We start from the raw sequence: 8,844 nt of genomic DNA on the forward strand, positions 1-8,844 counted from the left end.
TCAGTGGGGAGTCTTCTCCCTCTTCCTCTGCCTGACACTCTGCCTACTTGTGCTCTCTCTCTGTCAAATAAGTAAATTAAAAAATCTTTAAAAAAAGATCACGGGGTTGATCCAAGAAAGGAAACACATACGGGATCAGGGGCTGGGTTCCGATGCCTGGCTTTCCTCACATATTGGTTCCGTAACCTCAGTCAAACTACTTGAGCTCTGAGAACCCGCACTGTCAAGTGTGAGTACCAGGGCTGCTGGGAGAAACAAGGGGGCTCCGGCTGCAAGTGGGCCCAGCACAGGCGGCAGGGGCAGTGGGTAAGTGAGAGTCATGGCTATAGACTCCCCTTCAGGCGCTGAAAGCTCATGTCCCTCCTTGTCTTTCTCAGCAAGAGAAAACCCTGGACAGGAGCAGGGCAGAGCCGGTGCCCGGCTCGCCCCGCCACTGGCAGCCCATCTCCAGACGGCACCTCAGCAAGACAGTTTCCCACCCATAAAATGCAAATGAGGCCCCTAGTCTGTGGGCTGACTGTGAAAACATAGTGGCATTTTTTTCAGAATGTGAGTTTTGCTTCTGGACCACCTCCACTTCCTTAGAAGACAGGAAGAGACAATCACCCTCTTTGCTCCCAACTCTGCCTCCCACCGTTTTCCACCATCGATTTCAGGGAGCTGCCAGCACCCTCGGTTCTCATCTCTCTGTTCTGGGGTCTGCTGCTTGTTCATCTGCTTTGTACCTGGCTGATATCTACACCAAAAGGTGAGCCAAATCCCCAGGCTTGCCCAGCAGGAGCCTCTTTCCCTGAAGGCCCTTGGCCCAGGGCTCTCCGGTCACCCCCCTTCTTGCCCCCAAATTCCAGCTAATTCTGGCTAAATGCTGCTGGGGTGTCTCAGAGGCAGATGACCCAGGCCCTACAGACCTGGGCTGGTGCTATTCATGCTTCCTGATGGAGACATCACTTGAGCCACTGTTGCCCCGCCCCCCATAAAATGAGGCCATTTAACACCAGCTCTTCCTAGGTCCGTGAGAGCAATAAACCAGGCTCCCTATGTAAGGCTCATGATAACCGAGGCTCCATTCCCCTTCCCCCTCTGCAAGAGGACATTATTCCAAGTCCTCATTAAAATCTCTGGCCATCCATTAAGACAACTCCAGGCACGTCCCTCAAAGGCAATCATGGGCTCCCAAGTGCCCTCTGGGGAAAGGCTCACCCAACTCTACCAGCACCCATGTCCGGGTTCTCCCACAAGTCCTCCCTGTACTCCTCAAAGGGATGGTCTGTATATGCTGCCACTCCCTCCCTCTCAACTGCCACCCCAATCTTCCTCCCTCAACACTCCACTGAAACAGCTCTAAGTGGGCCACATCCAAAGGTCACACCCTCGTCCTCCTTTCCCTAGACCTTCTGATCCCATTCTGCATTCGTCTCTCTGTATTTAGCAAGCAGCCACAGGAGAGCACACTAGGCAATGCTAGGACACAGCAATGACAAGGCGCACATCTGGCGCCCTGCCTGTCTTCCCAGAGCTTCCTGCGGCCGTCCATTCTCTGACAGGATGGCGCTGATGCCACCGCTTCTCCAACACTCCCACCCTCTCTCCCATCAAGTTATCCCTTAAGGCTCAAAACTCGTCCATGTTTCTTCTCCATCCATGGATTTACTCTAGTGTAAGCTCCTTGGAGACGGGAGCTACGGTTTCCCTACCACAGCATACTCTGGACGTAATAGGCACTTGACAAACACTGAAAGAGTAAATCCCCAGTACGCATCTCCCACTCAGCTGCCTCTTGCTCCCCTTGGGATTATCATTATCCCCACCAGTGCTTTCTGGAGTCCTGGCCTATTCTCTCCAGTGTCCTCTGCCGGGGGATACAGTCACCACATCAATCCCATCCACCCAGCCCCATGCCATGTCTGACACTCTCTCCCGGGATTCCCTCACATCCTGCTATCACTGTCCTCAGGAGCTTCCCCTCACTCTCCTGGAGCTCGGCCACCCACCTCCCCCAGGCTCCCTGGACAGAGGGTTAACCTGTCACAAAGCCTGCAGGTTTCCCCATGGAATCTGGTCTACAGTCTATGCTGAGCTCAGGCTCCTTCCCCTAAGTCATGCTGCTCCTCTCATAGTTATCAACTCCTGTCCCAGATCTGAGTAAGGATTAAGCAAGAGCAACGGAGGCAAACTGACAATATCCAGAGCGGACTCATTTTAAGGGCCAATGAAAGAGCGTCGATGTAGTTAACAGAAACACCCATGGTGAAACTTATCACTGCAATGATATGTTTATGAGATAGTTCGCTTGTATGAACAAGAAATTAGCAGAACTCAAATAAGGTCAGAGGGACCTGTTATCAGGAAGATAATAAACCAATGACAAGGAATCAGGTCCACCACCCCCACCACCCCCACCCCGGGGTAATAAATGGACAGGAGGCAGCGCGGGCCTGAACAGAACAGCGACGTAAAGGTAGAAATATGGATCCTAGAATCTGGAACTGTGGGCCCCCGGAGATGACCCACACAGTGCAGCTGGGTAGCTGCCACAGTGATCTTCCACGTCACAGTGTGGATGTCACCTCTCCGCTTCAAACCCTTCCGTGGGGTCCCACTACAGTTGGAATACAACACGAAATCCTCCCTTTGGTCCGCAGAGTCCTGCCCATCTGGCCAGCTGTACTCCCCTTCTGGGGCTCCAGGCCCTTCGAGGCCCCAGAGCCTTAGCAGAGCCCAGTTTAATGACAACGCTGCTTCTCTCAAGAGGCCTTCTCTCAAGAGCCCGTCACTGCACCCTGGACCACGATCAGCAACGTCTGTGCGGCTCCTGGAATGTGCCAGATGCTCAGTAACTGTGTGCCAAGGGAGGGTGTCTGTGACCAACCTCAGACTGTGGAGGCCACAGAGGCACCATGGACGGAACCTTGGAGGCTGCGCATCTGCCATTCTCCGCACTCCAGGAGGGAACAGCAACGCGGTGAGGAGCAGAGCAGCAACGTCAGAACCGCCAGCTTTTGGATCACGGGACAGTGTCCTCAGTGGCAATGTTCCTATTCCAGACATGCTACGGTAGGAGTCAGTTATGGTGTCAGTCCCGCTGCTGCCTGAGAGCGCCCGGACCCACCGCCTCCCCCTGCCTTCCTGCTATCCACCACCCTTCACCCTGGCTGCAGCAGCAGCTGCAGGCACTGCCTGGGTCGGGGTGGAGTGGGGGGCCTGGTGGCAAAGTCCAGCATGGGGCTGGAGCTGGTCAGTTCACATCTCTGCAAAGCTGAGACCAGTGCACTTCTGCTGTGCGGCAGAAGGTCCCAGAGAAGCCCCTTCGCCACGCTTTATTCAGAACAAGATGACCATCAGTGGCCTCCAAGAGAATCTCTCCCTAAAGTCAGGTTCACCCACATAAAATGTGCCTGACTACTACTTAAAAGAAAAACACAGTGTTCAGAAAATCATCGGAGGGAAATAATACGTTACGGTAATGACAGCGGTAAACATTAAGTTAACCTTGGCGAAAAGGAAATTATAAAAACATCAACGGCTCTGCCTACAGCTATTAAGTAATTAAGGGAACTCTGGTTTGGAGGGTAGAAAGTTCTCTCTCAAGGGGTACAGGGAGGTACACTGCATCTCAAGAGCCGCTCTGCTCCTTCCGCAGTGGAGGTATTTCCAAGGGAAAGAAGGTTCTGGTACTGTTACATTTGGGTAGATGGTGCTTGCTACTTTTTATCATACATAGAATGCTAAAGCATTTGCTCCACTAATTATTTTTCCCCATTAATTGTTATTTTTATTATGTGTTGCGGTGGACATTTTTCTCAAGGTACCCCGTTTCGGTTAGAGGGCACCCAAGGGGAACATGTAAACTGAAATAATTTTGTTCACGGTCAGCTCTTCCTCAACAGAGGAGAAGCAATGAACAAAAGTTCTGGAGTTAACACCATCATCCTTCAAATCCTGGCTCTGGTGTGTATCAGCTGTATAACCTCAGATCAAGTTACTTACCCTTGCTGTGCCTGTTTCCCTAACTCTAACAACAGAATTATATTTTACTTAACGGCTCGCAGTGGGTATTACATGAGAGAATTCACAGGCACTGAGAATAGGGCCTTGTATGCAGAAAGCACAACTGTTAGGCATTATTATTTATCAGTAAAGTGAAGTTAGAAAGGTTATGTGGGTATGGCATGAGACCTCAGTATTTCTTATACTCTTAACATGCACTGTTTGGTCAGTACTACTCTATCCTGAATGAATACCATTAACTGTAGCTAATCTAGTGACGTCTATTCTGTTCCCTGGGCCTCCTTTTGCTAGTCCCAGGTTGGAAGGGAATATCAGGCAGATCAGAAAAGACTGTGTGTTATTGCTTTTATTTGGAGGACCTTGGGGTTGTAAGGGAAGGTGGGAAGATGTATGGCAAGCTTTGCAAAACATTTTGATGAACTTCTGGTCTATAAACCGTAACACGTCATCCAGGTCACTGATATAGGGATCAGAGGGCTTGTGGCATCTGTGACAAATCCAATGATACTTGCATTACAATAGACCTCTTCTAGACGAATGATCCTGGGCCACTGTACACAAGCAAAATGTCAACCTCATTTTACCTATTTTGCCAATGATTTCAACTCACCTTCCTAGAATAACTGCTCTTGGCTCCAGTTCCTAATTACCTCTGAAACACCCCCAGCAGCTAGGTATAGATTTCCAAAGAGCTGTGAATGCTTAAAGCGTCTGGGGTTCTGTGATGCATATCTATTTTCAAGTGACCCCCTTATCCCCTGCTAGATTTTTAAGCTTCAAAAAATAGATTTTACGAGTACTACCTTCTCTGTAAATCCCATGGTGCCAAGTCCAATGATCACTGTCCAATAAATGGGATTCAGAAAGACCCTGATGGGAGAGCGGCACGCACATTTTCATCAGGCTTCAGGCAAGACCAAAGCCACTAGCAAAGACATGGTCCAGCCTCAAGTCCACTTATACCTGTCTTTTTTTTTTTTTTTTTAAAGATTTTATTTATTTATTTGACAGAGAGAGATCACAAGTAGGCAGAGCGGCAGGCAGAGAGAGAGAGGGAAGCAGGCTCCCCGCCGAGTAGAGAGCCCAATGCGGGGCTCCATCCCAGGACCCCAGGATCATGACCCGAGCCAAAGGCAGAGGCTTTAATCCACTGAGCCACCCAGGCGCCCCTCCACTACACCTGTCTTGTCCACCTTCTGGAAAATGGCACAGCACGATGCCCACATCACATGCCCGCGCACAGCTAGCCCCCTAACCTCAACTAGTTCACTTGACAGAGAGAGTGTCTGGCACTAATAAAAAACAGACTACAGTTCATCGTGTACTTACTATGTGCTATGGGCTGTTTAAGTCTTTTGTACGTAATATCTCACTTAATCCTCAGAACAAGCCATATAAGGAACAACAAGCATTCAGGTCAAGTTACAGTTAAGGAAAGCAAGGTCACAGTAAGTGAAGGATCCAGGGCTTGAACCATGGAAAACGTACAGCAATACAGCAATTACCAGAACTGTTTATTTACATCTCGGAGGGGAGGCAACAAACACGGAGTATCCCAAAACATACATAACCCACAAAGAATTTTGCAATTCCAACTCCTGCTCACAGGTTCAGCGTCCCAAGCATTGTGGGGGATCCGGGAGAAAAGAATCTGAAACAGCTGGAGCTCCTAAGGGGTTCCCAGCCAAAAGGTACACACCGCCTATTAAAATACAATGCGATAAGCACGCATGCGATGCCAGGTCTGAGGCAGAGAGGGTGTGTGTTTGTGTGTGTTAGGGGGATGGAGGGAGATGTTTTTAACCCAACATCTGTTTATTCTTCAGCAAACTGGGGTGACACGGAATTGGGGCTTGTAGGGAAACTCTCCTTTACGGTTCTGTCCTGTTGTTCAAACACCTAAGACAAAAACATCCTGCTTGGTAAGCCGTCCTTACAAATAGGCCATTCCCAAAATTCTTCTCCCATTCTACTTACAAATTAAATTGCAACCGAGTCACACTGCAAAGGCTGTAACAGTGAAAACTTCACACTACATGTTCCACTAATTACCCTGAGAGACACCAATGTTTGGGAATGCTAAAAGCCCATGGGTAGGTAAAGAGTGTTGTTTCTCTGAACTGCAGAATAAAACAGTTTCCTCCCAGAAATCAAAGCCCCAGCTGTATCACACTGATTTAATTCAACTCTAAAAACTCTAATTAGTGGTTACATAAAATGACTAATTACTTCTCCCCGGTTTTAGACGGTTTCTGCCATGTCACTAAAAAGCCTAGGAGCTGTGTAATCAAACAACCCACCCCCCCAGGAAGAAGAATGCTAATTAGCATTGTTGATTGGAGACACAAGCTATAATATTTTCCAGCAACTCTGTAAAATTTATAAACATATCAGGGAAAATGCCAGATTCTTTACAGCTTGCTAGCTTTTGTCATAAAGGTCTAAAAATACATGCATTTCCAACCACAGCCCGGTCTAAGGGTTTAACAAAATGCACGCGTCAGCCACACAATCATCACAATAAAGCTCTCTGACATCTCTTAACGAGGAGCTAAACGGGCTCACGACACCTTCCCGGCTGGGCCATTATACCTGGTCTGTAGATGTGAAAACTGAGCAAGAGATTTCTCAGCTTCGAGGCTCACCAGCTCGTCTCCCGGCCGCCAGGCCACGGCTCCGCCCCACGCCTGCCTCCACCGGCGACGCGTTTAAATTTTTATAAAGCTTCACACTTCTCTGGGCGCGTTGCTTGGGGCAGTTCAAAGACTGCAGGAGGAAATGAGGTCCTGCCCGCGGCGAAGGCTGCCCCGGCGCGGAGAGATTTCTTCCAACCGGGACACCTCGGGCAGAGACTTGCCGGATGCCTTCCGCTCCACCCCGGCGTTTTTTGAAAGTAAACTCCTACCTGCCTGTTGCGCTCTCCCGGGCGCAACCGGACTCGCCCCCCAGGCCTCCGGGGCCGGCTCAATTTTGTAAGGGAGGTGCGAACACAGGCCGGCTCTGTGCCGGTTTCTGACCCAGGACCCGGCGGCTCCGGGCGCTGGCGGTTACCGGGTCGAGCCCCGCCGCGGGCTGGGAGCCGCGGTGCGCGCCCGGTTCCCGGGGAGCGGAGAGCGGCCCGCCGTCCCCCACCCCCACCCCCCGCCGCAGGGCCGGTAGGGCCACCCGGTGCCCCGGGAACGTCGGCCACTCCCCGCCGGCCGGCCGGAGCGCTCACCCCGAGGCGCACCCCAAAGTGCGGCCAGGGCAGCAGGCGGCGTCCGAGGCGCGGGGAGGGAGTGTCGGGGTAGTGGGGCGCAGCAGCGAACGCGGGGCAGGGGCCGGGGCAAGAGAAGCGCACCTCGCAGGCTTGGGAAAGGAGTGGGATCCCGGGAGGCACGGTAGGGGTGCGGTGCGGAGGCGGGGAGAGGGCTCCCGGCCGGAGGCGAGGAGGGCGGGGACCCGGGGTCCCAGTGCGGGGTAGGGGGTGAGGGGACTCCGCGGCGGGGGCGTCTCTGCGCCCGCGGTATGCACCCCGCGCCCGGCCTCCCGCGGGACTCACCTCTGCGCCGGCCGTGCGGGCTCCGCGGCCCGCGCTCTCGGCTCACAGAGGTCCGGGCTGCGCGGCCTGCGCTGGGCTCCCTCAGAGGCAGAGCCCCGCCGCCGCCGCCGCTGCACTGCCGCTTTCCGCTTCCTGTCCCGGCGCCGCCCCGCAGCCCGAGCCCAGCCCTGCGAGCCCGGCGCGGCCGCGAGCCAAGAGCAGCGAGCGCGGCCGGCCCCGCCGCGGGCCCAGCCCACCTGCAGCGGAGGGCGGGGCCGGCCGGCGTCTCCCCGCCCCCGCCCCCCCACCCCCGTCTCCCTACAGCCGCGGCGCGCTCGCTATCACACAGGCTCGTGCACACATGCACACACAGACCCCGGGACTCACCATACACACATTCAGACATAGTTAACACATGGCCCGGTATCGACCCCGCCCTGCCCCCCAGCATACTTGCACCCCCAAACGCGTGTACGCACACACATGCGCGTGCGCGCGCATACACACACACACCCCCCATCATGCACATAATCCAAGCCTGTTTGCTTTCACCGTTGACCTACAGACGTTCATACAGCCCAGGGACCAGACCCCCCACCCACACACACATACACACACACACACATTCCTAGAACTGAACTACAAATATCCATATACACCCACACCGCAACCAATGTACATTATGCACACTTAAACTCACACACAGCCCGGGCAATGACCCCACAAATAACCACACACACCCAGACCCCCAGAGCCACCCCTCCCCCTTGTCCTCCTCTAACAGAGCAATCACTGCCGCCACCCCCACCACCATCTCGTTTTTCTGGAAACTGCTGGAAGAACACACCTCTGAAGGCAGTCAGGCAACCCCAGGTTTCGGTCCTGATTTAACAGGGTGGGCTTCCATCTCTGAGTCTCTGTTTCCCTGTCCAAAAAGTGAGGGGATAAGAATGGCAACTTTGCAGGCTCCAGGTGAAGGGTATGGACAGTGGATGGTGCCCAGTAAGCACTGAACAGTTGTCAACTGTTTCTCTGAATGTTTCCTTCTTCTTACTTAGTTGTCTTGTGTGGGTAGGGCTAGGGATCCCTGTGGAGAGTCTGGAATCTGGCTGGAACCCAAAGCTGCTTACATGATGAGCTCTCTTGTAGAGGCATGCCTAGCCAAGTACTGTGGACAGTTGGTGTGGGGAAACACACACCCACCCTGAGCTAGCCTTAGTTGGGGAACTTGAGCTCCCAAAGCTGTTACTGGCCCCTCACCATCTCTCTCCCCCATCCCTGTAGTCTCCATGGTCTCTCCTATATGTTGCACTTCT

The 8,844-nt window shown here is 53.0% G+C and overlaps 1 protein-coding gene across 2 annotated transcripts in view; it reads right to left on the bottom strand.

Annotated features, from left to right (window-relative positions):
* Positions 1-8,597, bottom strand: part of VANGL1 (VANGL planar cell polarity protein 1) — a 48,951-nt gene extending 40,354 nt beyond the window's left edge. The window contains exon 1 of one of the 2 annotated variants that reach the window (XM_080800348.1): positions 8,376-8,597. The gene's annotated coding sequence lies outside the window, so the exon portion shown is untranslated. Of the gene's footprint in view, positions 1-7,549; positions 7,697-8,375 lie in introns of those variants that run through there. The other variant, XM_080800347.1, reaches the window with a different exon arrangement.
* Positions 8,598-8,844: the final 247 nt, after the last annotated feature.

This window comes from Martes martes, assembly GCF_963455335.1.
Source record: "Martes martes genome assembly, chromosome: 4".
Taxonomy (NCBI): Eukaryota; Metazoa; Chordata; class Mammalia; order Carnivora; family Mustelidae; genus Martes; species Martes martes.